Source organism: Mauremys mutica, chromosome 17, assembly GCF_020497125.1.
Source record: "Mauremys mutica isolate MM-2020 ecotype Southern chromosome 17, ASM2049712v1, whole genome shotgun sequence".
Classification (NCBI taxonomy): domain Eukaryota; kingdom Metazoa; phylum Chordata; order Testudines; family Geoemydidae; genus Mauremys; species Mauremys mutica.
The window spans coordinates 13,268,336-13,280,656 of NC_059088.1; positions in this window are offsets into that span (position 1 = coordinate 13,268,336).

Here is a 12,321-nt window from a genome sequence, read left to right on the forward strand (position 1 = left end):
ATCACTTTTGGGACCCCCCCAGCGAGTGAATACCTCATTTACCAGTATGGCAGCAGTTACCCAGGCAGTTTGATACTTTGTGGGGAAAGCTTCCACCCACCTGCTGAAAGCATCCACCGCCACCAACATGAACCGGTTTTTCCTGTGATCTGGCGGTAGGGGTCCTGTGTCGTCAATTTGTATTTTTTCCCAAGGTGCACTTGGGGCTTGTCTCATTAATTCTCCCCTTAGCACCTTGTGAGGTGGGTTGTGCCTGGCACAGTCCAAACAACGTTCCAGAAGTGATTTTAAATCAGCCATTCCTGGCCACCAGCACAACTTTTTAAAGTCCCCAGTGCCTCCTCAAACCCTGAGTGTCCCCCTGCCTAGCGCCCAGGCACCCAGCTTAAGAAAGCCGTCCGGCTTCCCTGGGGGCACGGCATTACTGGTCCCTCAGCTGTTAAGACACACCAGATCCCTTCCATTAGTTCCACCTTTGGCACATGTCTGTCCCCAAGTTTCATGATACCTTCCAGTCCTGGATCAGATTCTTGCAACTCTCCAATTTGCCCTCCCCAAGCTGTATCCACCTCATTTCTTGATATCACTGCTACAGGCGCACTCTCTTCTGGCTCCCAGGGCCATGGGGATGCCTCTGTTGCAGCCCACTTGGTGTCTGCATCAGCGAGATTATTCCCTGTGCTTAAGGATCCTGTTTTCTTGTGTGTCTTTACCTTTACCACATTGATCCGTGTAAAACAGTGACTGGGATCCTCCACTCACTTCCACCAGTTAGCATGCTTGATTGTGGAGCCGTCTGTTGCCCTGAAACAATTCTCTGCCCACCATCTCAGCATTAATGTGACCCCACAAAATACATAATCCGAATCCACCACCACTCAGATTCTGGCTCAAATTTGGGATCCACTTCATTTAAAGCTGTTAACGAGGCTGCCAGTTCTGCCTCCTGAGCTGACCTTGCTTCCAGTGAGAAACTCATGGTGCTGGCTGTCTCATTTCCTCTGATTCCCACAACAGCTAAACCTGATACTTACAACTCCCCTGATACCTACAACTTCCATCCAAAACCCATACCAGTGTCCCCTCCTTTGCCTGATTGGGGTTAGCCGCTCGAAACACTTGATGTTGGGTTCTATCTGGGCTGGCTTCACATTGGTGTGGGGTGCCAGACAGATGTAATCCGACTACCCAGACTATGGGTTCCTTTAACACTTCTGCTTTAATGTTTTCTGTCTGTAGAGCCAGCAACCGCTTGGCAATACAGTAGCAGGTATATACACACAGTACATGAAAAGATGGGAGTAGCCTTACCAGGTGTGGGGGGAGGTCAATCTAACGAGACAATTTATTATCAGTAGTATTTTTCATGTACTATGTGAATATACCTGATATTTTTCCACTGCATGCATCTGATGAAGTGGGTTCTAGCCCACGAAAGCTTATGCCCAAATCAATGTGTTAGTCTCTAAGGTGCCACCAGGACTCCTCGCTGTTTTGGCAGGGGCTGTAACTGCGGGTCACTGGCTTACAATGTCCCCTGGCAGTGGTGGGTTCAGTGTATTTTCAGGGTAGGGCGGTGGTGGTGTCTCTCTCAGTTCCATTAGTGGGGCAGATGGTTTGGGGTCCCCAAGACCATTGCCCCCATGTTTACATTGATACAATTCCTCCTCTAAGTCTCCTGCTCTCCCCAGCAGTTCATCTCTCTCTCTCCGGATTGCCTCACAAGACTCCCCTGGCTGTACAGCATCCCGTGCCTTCAAATCTGCCACCTCTACCGCTAACACCGATTTTTCTGGTCAAATCTGTTGCTGATCCACAATCCCCTCCAAATCCTTAATGTGTTGGAGGAGATCGGCTTCATTTTACCCAGTATGCCAGCCCAGCGCACGAACCGCGTAATACCATTCCCTTTTTCCTACATTCCTTTCCCTTGGGGTCTCCCAAGGCCTCCCCCATCTCCTTCGCAATCTCACCCCAGCCGGACCCCAGCACTTGGTACGGGCCCTGGTTCTTCCTTATCCATTTGTTCAAAAAATCCGCTACCCCAGCTTGCCAGAACCCGCAACTACCATCCCGAGAGTTCACCAGACCCCCTCCAAGCAGCTGCGCGGCCTGTTGGGGAGGGGGGACTCACAGGCTGCCACTCGCCTATTCGATGTGATGTATCCAAATTACGCACCAAGATGTTAGAAGGCTTATTCCTTCACACTCCCACTTCCCTGGTCCTTCTCGCATGAACAGAGAGCAACAATACCCGAAGTCCAAAGGCGCAAACAATTCAATGTTTATTGGGGTGAACTTCCAGCAAGCTTAAATCCAAGTTCCTTTTTCCTTATTTTCCAATCCCAACATACTTCCTGTCTGCCCCTAATTTATATAGTAATATTCTCAGCTATACCTGAACCAATCATTTTACTGAAATTTAACTAACCAATCCTAACATACTGTAACATGGTTATTTAACCAATTCTATCCCACCACCTTAATTAGTTTACACCCAACAAAATGAATTATACAGCAGACAGAAACAATCACAGAACCAGACAGAGACCCTGCAAATACACAATAGCAAAGTGAGAACTCTAATGACAAAACAATACAGAGGTGAGGATTTCACAGCTACATCTATACAGACATACGGGTGTCCCAACTATGTCTATTGATAAGTGACTTCTTACTGTTAGGCCTGAATAAAGATGTAGCACAAAACCAGTTGTGCCAACCTGACTAAAATGAGGCTAGCAGAGGTTTCTGGGAAAACCCAGAGTGAAATACTGACAGGCAGAATTGTCTCACAAAGCCCTGGGAAAGAGCAAGATAAGTGAGGGGGCTGATGCCAGCTGTGTTGTGTTAAGACACAGTGTTTGAAGGACCGATAAGAAACACAAGCATCTCACAGTTCTGACTAACTCCCTGGTTTAGTGTTCGGTGTGTTTTTAACTCCCTCACATTCCTAACCTTTGGCGCTTGTTGAGATATTAATAATATAATGCTGTAGAGACTAGGCATGCGTATATATTAAAAGGTGTCTAATTTCTAGTTGTTAGACAAAGGGGGTGGATTGCTCTAGTGAATGATCTATGACGTAATAAAACTGTCTATATAAGCTAATACTAAGCTGTAAAGAGGGGGCTGGTTCTTTTCGGATACGAGCTGTTCTTTACTGATACGTGCACTTATCAATAAAGAACTTTTGATCGGACCTTGCTGGTGTTGCCTGGTCTCTCTGCGGTCAGACAACGAACTTCGCTGTTGGGGTTCGAGTCCCCGACATCTTTGGCGACTCCGCCGGGACTTTGTCTGACTCTCCGGCGGGGGATCAGACTTTGAGGCAACGCAGCGCGCATCCTCTGATTTAGAGGAGCCTTGCCTGGTAATCTGATCTCTGCGTCGGCGATAAGGCGAGTTCTGTGAACCAGCTGAAGCTCGTAGAAATCCAGCAACATCCACCTACCCGTTGAGTAGGGTTAAGGTTGCCTGGGTTTGAGTCCCAGTGCAGATTGTCGGGGTTAGAGTCCCTGACAACTTAGGTCTGGGTTAGAGTCCCAGTCCAGGTCTGGGTTAGAGTCCCAGTCCAGGTTTGCACAGGATCCAAGTAGTCTGGGTTAGAGTCCCAGCCTGGGTTTGAGTCCCAGTCCAGGTGTTCGAGTCCCCTGGAGAGGTAAGTGAGCGCTCGACGCGGGAGGTGGGGGTTAGAGTCCCTTTACCTTGACGCGGGGAAGAGGGGTTAGAGTCCCCTTACAAAATGGAACAATTTGGCAGTAAGTGTCTGGGGGACGCCCCATTGTCTCTAATACTTAAAGATTGAAAGAAGATTTCTGGAACCAGGTAGCTTTTGGAGCTGTATGTTTAAAGCTGTATGGAGAGCTCTTGTAAAAATTCCCCAGCATATGCCCCAGAGCCACACTGGGAGGAAGACTGTCTGTGGGGACGTCTGTCTCTCTTGGGTTCACGCCATCTGAATTTATTGACTGTGCAGCAAGATATGATGCATCGTGGTAATAGGAAATAATGGCCTTGGTGTGTGTGTGTGTGGAAAATGGGGGAGGGACAGTCTAAATATTCCACCTCACCCCCTAAGGGTACCCCAGCATGTTACATGTACGTACATTATGGTCTTAAAACCTGCAGGTATTTAAAGAATTGGAATCTTTACACGCGTGAAAATCTATCTAAACAATGCCCATTAGAAGGTACCTTCAATCTAGATAAGATCATATATTTCAAAGGAGCTTTTAATCACCAAAGAAAAGCCTCTGACACAGTGTGAGCAATTTGTCTAGGAACGGGTTAATTTGAAATTCAGCTTGACTTGGTGAAACTGGAGAAGCCACGGGCTGGAATCTGAACTGAACTCTCTAAAAGAGACACTGCAGGAGATTCCAGGGTGTAAAAAACAGCTCTCCCAAGAGCAGAAGCATGTTGGAAATTCTGGACAAGCTGTATACAGGATAATCTCCCGTCTGCCTATTCCCCTTCTCTGAACGTTATACAGATGTGGCCAGTTTGGACATGTGTGAGTATTAAAGTGGCTTAAGGGTTAAAGTATTCATGGTCTTCCTGCGTAATGTGGGAGCGTTCCCAACACTCTTCATTGTTGTTTTATTATTTTTAATTAAGCTTTAAAATTTGATTATATGGTGTGTTTCCCCAACGTCCTGCAGTAGATAAATTGGTAACAGATTTGTCACAGTTTGGTGAGCAATTGAGAATAGGGGAGCCCTATAGAATTTACACCATCTATCTGTTTTACCTTTGTTATTTTGTGTTTCTTTTGTTTGGTACTGTTAGTGTTATATGTTGAGGATTGCATGATTAAAGGTGAGCCTACTCTCAGCTGCAGTAAGTCTGAGAACTGGAGAGGGGTTTAGCATTTTTCTCTCCACCCTGGTTGACCGGAAGGGTGGCAGGTGGATCTACCCCCAGTCGTAGCAGGACTGGGCAATAGAGTAGTTGGAGAAAAGGGACGAGATGTGTACTTGATAACTAGAATTGAGCAATTAAGAGCATGGAACATGAACCAGGCGGCAACTCAAACCTGCGCCAGGGCAAGTTGCAGGCCTTGAGACAGGATTTCCAGTTAGAAAAGGAAGCCCTGGCTAAGCAAGTACCAGTCCTTCAGGGACTTGTTAAAATTTAACCATTTGTGCTCAGCATATGTTGTAACAGCAGTGTGTTTGCTACAAGAGGAAATTAAATAGTTCAACGCCAGTGGGCCATGTGTTTTGCCCAGGTGGCAAGCCTCACAGGGGAGGACTCGAGTAGTTTTGTTAGTAGAAATGTTTTAGGGCAAAGACCAGAAGGGTGGGGGCTAGTTACAAAGCCCACCCTCCTGGCTACACTGGTAGTGACGGTTCAGCGAGGAAAAAGGATCGGGCCCAGGCGGCCAGGCAACAGACAGAGAGCTTGGAGAACAGGTTGGAAACTTTTAGGGTGTAGTGAAAAAAAAAAACAAGAACGGAGTAAGTAAGTATACACATAGGGGTTCAAATACTTAGAAGAATATTTGGCATGGTGATCTGAGTTGGTAAGTGGTTGTTGAAAGGACAAGCACGTGATTTAAGGCACAGTGAAAAGTTAACTCTATAGTTGCTGGAGGGAACAGCAGTTGAATTTTGTAAATGTACTAAAGTAAAAAGTTCTTGGTGTCTTTGAAATGTTTGTAAATAAATTCAGGCAAAGAAATTATTAGATTGCAATCATTTGGCTATGAACAATTTTGTTAAATTAGCTGAAGAATGTATACCGTGCTATGTAATTAAAATTGTATTAGGCTCTAAGAGCACTGTGAGTGATGATGTTTTCTTTCAGTGTTTACAAGCAGGAGTTACAAGTAAAAAGTGAGCCAGCAAGCATCTGTATTAATGCAAATTATCTAACTAATAAGATAGGAGCCACTAAAACAGGGGCTGCCTATAAAACACATACAAGAAAATATGGGGTAATTCCCTTGTTTTGCCTAAAATCAACAAGAGTATTTGTATATTTTTAGTAATGATTGCCTGCCCAGAAGAGGTAGACTTCTGTTTTGTCTTTCAGATAATCAGAGAACACTGATGCCGGCTGAACAGCATTCAACGTACCATGATTTGCTGGCACAGTAAAAATTGTGTTTTGTGTTCTATGTTCTGTCTTGTGGTGTTGTCTTGTGGCCAAAATTGATGTGTTTAATATTTTTATGGGATGGTCTGATTTAAAATCAAGCAGCAGTGTTGGATTAAAATGCAGATATTTGTTTTGTTCAACTTAGAATACAAAGTGTTTGGATACATCAGCAAAATGTGATATACTAAAGTCTTATACATTTTCTTAAGTAAGAGAAAGATACTACATTGGCCAAAACTTTTAATTGACAATTGTTATTGAAATTTGCATATTAACAGTCTTTGAAAGCAAGGGCATGGAAAGTTAACCCACTCCCCATATTGTACATGGGATCCTTCTGGCTACCTCAGACTTCTAGCCAGAGGGCTGGGGATGGTGGAAAGCTATTGGACTACAGTTTGTATTAAATGAACTCATCGAAGTGGGTGTGCTTGTCTTGGTTTGTTGTTCTCAAGTTCTGTAATAACATTATTTTAGTGAAATGGTATATGTGGCATATATTAGATAAGACTAATGTACTGTATAACAGCAATGTGTATGTGTTCATTGTTAACACCAGGTGTATATGTAAAACATGAAAGTTTTTTTTGTAGGTTAAAAAAAAAACAAGCTGAGAAGGGAAGCGGAAAAAAAAAAAACAAGTTGACTAAAAAAAAAAATAGATAACATGCTCAGTTTAAAGCTGAGACACTGACTTTGTTCAAGGACACTCCTCACAGCTAAGACTTGGCTAACCCTCACAAGGAACAAGGGGGGGACTTAAATTTGCCCATGCAGCTATAAAATTTGTAAAATCTGCAAAGACACTAATGCAATGTGTTAGGTTTTTTTTTCTCACAGGTAAAGAAGAAACAACCCAAAGATCCTAGCAGCCTGCCCCTCCTTGGAACCAGGAGACTGGGTCTACATACAGATCCATCAACGAAAGACTGCCTTGGCTCCATGCTGGAAAGGCCCGTATTGAGTCCTGCTGTCTACCAACACTGCTGTGAAGTGCCAAAGACTAACTGCTTGGACCCAGGATTCTCACTGCAAAAAAGACCCCTCCACATCAGAAGAATTTTCCTATTGATGATTCGCCTATTCTTTCTTCTAGTTCTACTGTGCTTCTGGACAGCAGGGAAGAAGGACAAGGTAACGTACTGGTAACCTTTCCCTTGTCCACTGACAGACCAACTGTGCCTTTAGACTTTTATAGAAAAAGCACAGCTATTACAGGGTGATATGTGCTGGAAACCTCTCCCCTGTAGGATGCTAAACCACAATTGTTTTGGGAAAGAAGAAGAAACACTCACTCCACTGACATTGCCAAAGTCCAGGAATTCCTGACTAAAAAGAACATTAAGAACTGACCCTGGTGAAGAAACAAACAATTACACACTGGCAGGAAGAAATTTGTGGGACTTATATTTGGAACTGTGGTATTAATTGGATTTTGGGGTTTATTCTACAGGCTGCGCCCTGTGTTTTGGATAAATCCTTCAGCATGTATTGCCTCCCTCATTGCATTTTGAATAACATTGTCCTTATCCAGTTTTCAGATCGCTTTTACATACCCAGATTGCTCACAAGGGGCTGCCATTAGATTAGCACAACAGAGGGCCTGGGTTATTTCCTCTGGAAAGAAAGAGGATTGACCAAATCCCTGTGGTCTAGGGGCCAATGGTACACAGCCATTTGGAATATTCTTAAAGGCCAAGAACGTGATAAGAAATTGGGCCGACTAGAAAAGGCCAATAGCCTTATTTTTGCAGCTCAGCTATCTTCAGTACAGGCTGGAGTTGTTGAGTGACATGTCATTTCCACCCTTAGTTCTATGACCCAGAAGTTACTGACAGGGATGGTATTGAATATCACTGAGGCTGGGAAGGCATTGCAGTGGGATCTAGTATGTTTAAATTGATCCTGACCACTGGACTAGGCCCACTGCCCTTACAGACACGTCAGGAGTACCATCTGATCTGTGGTCATGCAAACATACTTGGACACTTTCTGGATGAAAGTGTGGATATTCATAGTGCTACTTCCAAGCATATGGACCAGTTAGGGTGGGTGTAGCTTTCACATACCGAATCCTGCTGGGTCCATGGGGAGGATGCATGTGGGACTGAATTGTTTACCGAGACATCTGGGACATTAGACCCCTTGGTATACCTACCTGATTTATAGTCAGTGCCCCAGACCAATGAACTGTTACCCCTAAAGGCGATTTGAAGCTTCGTCTGCGACTGAAGAAACCGTAACCCGGTTGTGCCCTGCCAAGCAGTAATTTGTTGTCCCAAGAGTCCCGTTGGTCCTCTAGGGACAAAGGGGGGATTGTTAGGCCTGAATAAAGATGTAGCACAAAACCAGTTGTGCCAACCTGACTAAAATGAGGCTAGCAGAGGTTTCTGGGAAAACCCAGAGTGAAATACTGACAGGCAGAATTGTCTCACAAAGCCCTGGGAAAGAGCAAGATAAGTGAGGGGGCTGATGCCAGCTGTGTTGTGTTAAGACACAGTGTTTGAAGGACCGATAAGAAACACAAGCATCTCACAGTTCTGACTAACTCCCTGGTTTAGTGTTCGGTGTGTTTTTAACTCCCTCACATTCCTAACCTTTGGCGCTTGTTGAGATATTAATAATATAATGCTGTAGAGACTAGGCATGCGTATATATTAAAAGGTGTCTAATTTCTAGTTGTTAGACAAAGGGGGTGGATTGCTCTAGTGAATGATCTATGACGTAATAAAACTGTCTATATAAGCTAATACTAAGCTGTAAAGAGGGGGCTGGTTCTTTTCGGATACGAGCTGTTCTTTACTGATACGTGCACTTATCAATAAAGAACTTTTGATCGGACCTTGCTGGTGTTGCCTGGTCTCTCTGCGGTCAGACAACGAACTTCGCTGTTGGGGTTCGAGTCCCCGACATTACCAAACAGAAAACTAATCAACTAAATTTCCTTTTACATCTTCTAGGCTCTTCCCTTTCCCCTGGAGGTGATAGATCGGATCCCCTTTCTAACAGGCCCAGGTTGCCTTATTTCAATATGCCTGGTTTGAAATGTGTGAGGACGGGCGACTCCCACTGTTTAGCCAAAGGTCTTAGATTAAGAACAGGGCCTCAGACTGTCACAAGGAGAGAAGGCCCTTACACAGGCAGACAGTGATTTTGAATCTTTCTTTTATACCTCTAGAACTAGCTAAATGATAAACATATACCTCAATTCTTAAAGTATAGGCCTTTACGGGCAGGCCTGAATATCTATGTCCTAACACCTAGCACAAGGGGGCCCTGATCTGTTGGGGTCTATCCCTGCACCTCTGTAATATAACTAACGACAAGTCCCTGCAGCCCTGGAGTCTGGGAGAGCAGCACCTCCGGGAATCTTTTCCAAGCTGATCCAGCTAAACATGGAGTCCGTGAAAATCTGCCATGAACGTCTGAAAATGTTGCCCTGTGTCCTGCAAACGAGAAGGCCAGAGCGAGGAGTGTCTTAAAGGGTGCTCCCCATTCCCCTGTCAGCCCAGCCCCGGCGGGGGGAAGGCATTCACCCCTTGAGCTTTGGATTAAATACGGCCCAGATCCCTAGACACCCCTAAATTCAAAGGCCAGGTGGCCCCACTTCTCCGACACCCTGCGGGGAGCGGGTGAGGGGCAGACAGCAATGATCCAGCCCCTGGCCCATGCCCAGCTCCCAGGCAGGTTCAGGGGTTAATCGTTAACCAGGCGTGTTCCAGTAACAAGACGAGATCCCGGCACTGGGGCTGCACATCTGGGAATGCCCCACACGGGGTGTTGGGGAGGGGTTGGGTGTCTGGACTAGCCCCAGCTCTGGGAGGGGAGTGGGATCTAGTGGGGGTGGGGCTGGGAGTCAGGACTCCTGGGTTCTCTACCCCTTGCGTGTGCTGGCCTAGAACGAGCGGGACAAGCCCTACTCACGGTGTGACCCCGTCTGGTTACAGTGGCTGGGATTGTCAGTGCCTGGCAGAGCCGCAGAGCTGGGGGCTGCACGTCCCCTCTCAGGCAGGACCCCGGTTTGTGCGGCCAAACCCACATGCCCCCTGCCCTGCTGTGCTGTCTGTGGAGGGGGCTGATCACATATTGTCAGGGTGTAAATCCAGCGCTCGTGGCTCCGCTTTATTAGCTCAGGTCTCTGACAGCCTGCGAGGTAGAGACAATCGACATGGGCTCCTCTATGCTCCCTGCCCCCACCAGCTCCGCCAGAGCCCCTCACTCCCGACCCGCAGCCCCCTGATAGCTCAGCCCTGGGATCTCGTGGCCGGTTACTCAAACTGGGACCTAGACTCCACTCCCCGGTGGCTGAGCAGCATTTGTTCTGTAGACCTGACGGGATCCGAGCCCTGCTTGAAACCGGCTGCTAACTAGACATGGAGCCATTGATCACTACCCATTGAGCCCAATGATCTAGCCAGCTTTCTATCCACCTTATAGTCCATTCATCCAGCCCATACTTCTTTAACTTGCTGGCAAGAAAACTGTGGGAGACTGTATCAAAAGCTTTGCTAAAGTCAAGGAATAACACATCCACTGCTTTCCCTCATCCACAGACCCAGTTATCTCCTCATAGAAGGCAATTAGGTTAGTCAGGCATGACTTTCCCTTGGTGAATCCACGCTGACTGTTCCTGATCATTTTCCTCTCCTCTAAGTGCTTCAGGATTGATTCCTTGAGGACCTGCTCCATGATTTTTCCAGGGACTGAGGTGAGGCTGACATGCCCAGAGTCTTTTATAAGCACCTGTTGTAGCTTCTGAGGAGTCTTGGAAGAATTAGATGTTTGATAACGAGCTCTTCGATCTCTCAGAGAAAGGTGTAACATGATCCAATGGCTGGAAGATGAAGCTAGGTACATTCAGAAGGGAAAGGGGCAGATTTTTAACAGTGAGGATAATGAATCACTGGAATATTTTACCAAGAGTGGTGGGGACAGGACATCTTTCTAAAAGATCCGCTCTAGAGATTATTTGGGGGCCGTTCTCAGGCCCGTGTAACACAGAAGGTCAGACAAGATGATCACAATGGTCCCTTCTGCCTTCGAATCTCGGAGTCTAGTGCATATTATGCCCAGGGGCGGCTCTAAGAATCCGGCCGCCCCAAGCAGGGCGGCATGCCGCAGGGGGCACGCTGCCGGGGACCGGTCCTGCGGCGCCGCGGGACCTCTTGTAGCTGGTCCACAGCTCCAGTGGAGCTTCCACAGGCATGACTGCGGGAGGTCCGCCGGCCCGCCTGCCGCCCTGGCGGGAAAATGCCGCCCCACGCGCGTGCTTGGCGCGCTGGGGTCTAGAGCCGACCCTGATTATGCCCCACAGCTACTGACATGTTCTGAAATAGCCGACAGAGCTGAAATAAAACTAATGGGAAAAATACACACAAAAGGGAAAACCCAAGTCCAACGGACATTTCAAAAATATATTTTGGAATGACTTGAAATGAAGTGAATCTGTTTGTTTCAAAACGTTTCCTAAACTGGGGCAAGGACTGTCTCTCACTGCATCTGGGCAGTGCCCGATCCAATAGGACCCTGATCTGTTAGCATCTATCTGGGCATAATATAACTAATGACAAGTCCCCACAGCCCTGGAGTCGGGGAGAGCAGCACCTCCGGGAATCTTTTCCAAGCTGATCCAGCTGAACATGGAGTCGGTCAAAATCTCTGGCCAATTTTGAAAATATTGGCCTGTGTCCTCCAAACTAGATGGCCAGACCGTGGAGTGGTGTGAAAGGGTGTTAAAGGGAATTGAGTCAGGACACCTGGGTTCCAGCACCAGGTCTGGGAGGCAAGTGGGTCAGAGAATGGGGGCTGGGAGTTCTCTAGAGTTGCCAACCCTCCAGGATGTCCCCGGCAACTGCAGATTAAGCTTTACTGAAAGATTATGACATGTGATGAAACCTCCAGGAATACGTCCAACCAAAACTGGCAGCCCTCGTTCTACCTGGCTTTGAGGGGTCGAGCAGGTCAGAGCAGGGGTCTGAGAATCAGGACTGACTGGCAGAGGGTGTTGTCACCTAGCTAGAGATGGAAGCATTTTGGTAAAAACCTCCCATATTTTGTAACCGCAAGAGTCTTTTCCCATAAGGACGTGGATCGTAGGTAAACAGCTGTTCATCCAGCCCCGTCCTTACTGGAATCTCTCCTCCCCATCCCAATCACTGACTCCACTGGCCAGGAGGGCTCTGAGCTAGTGAATAAATACAGGCCCCTGTAGCTCCC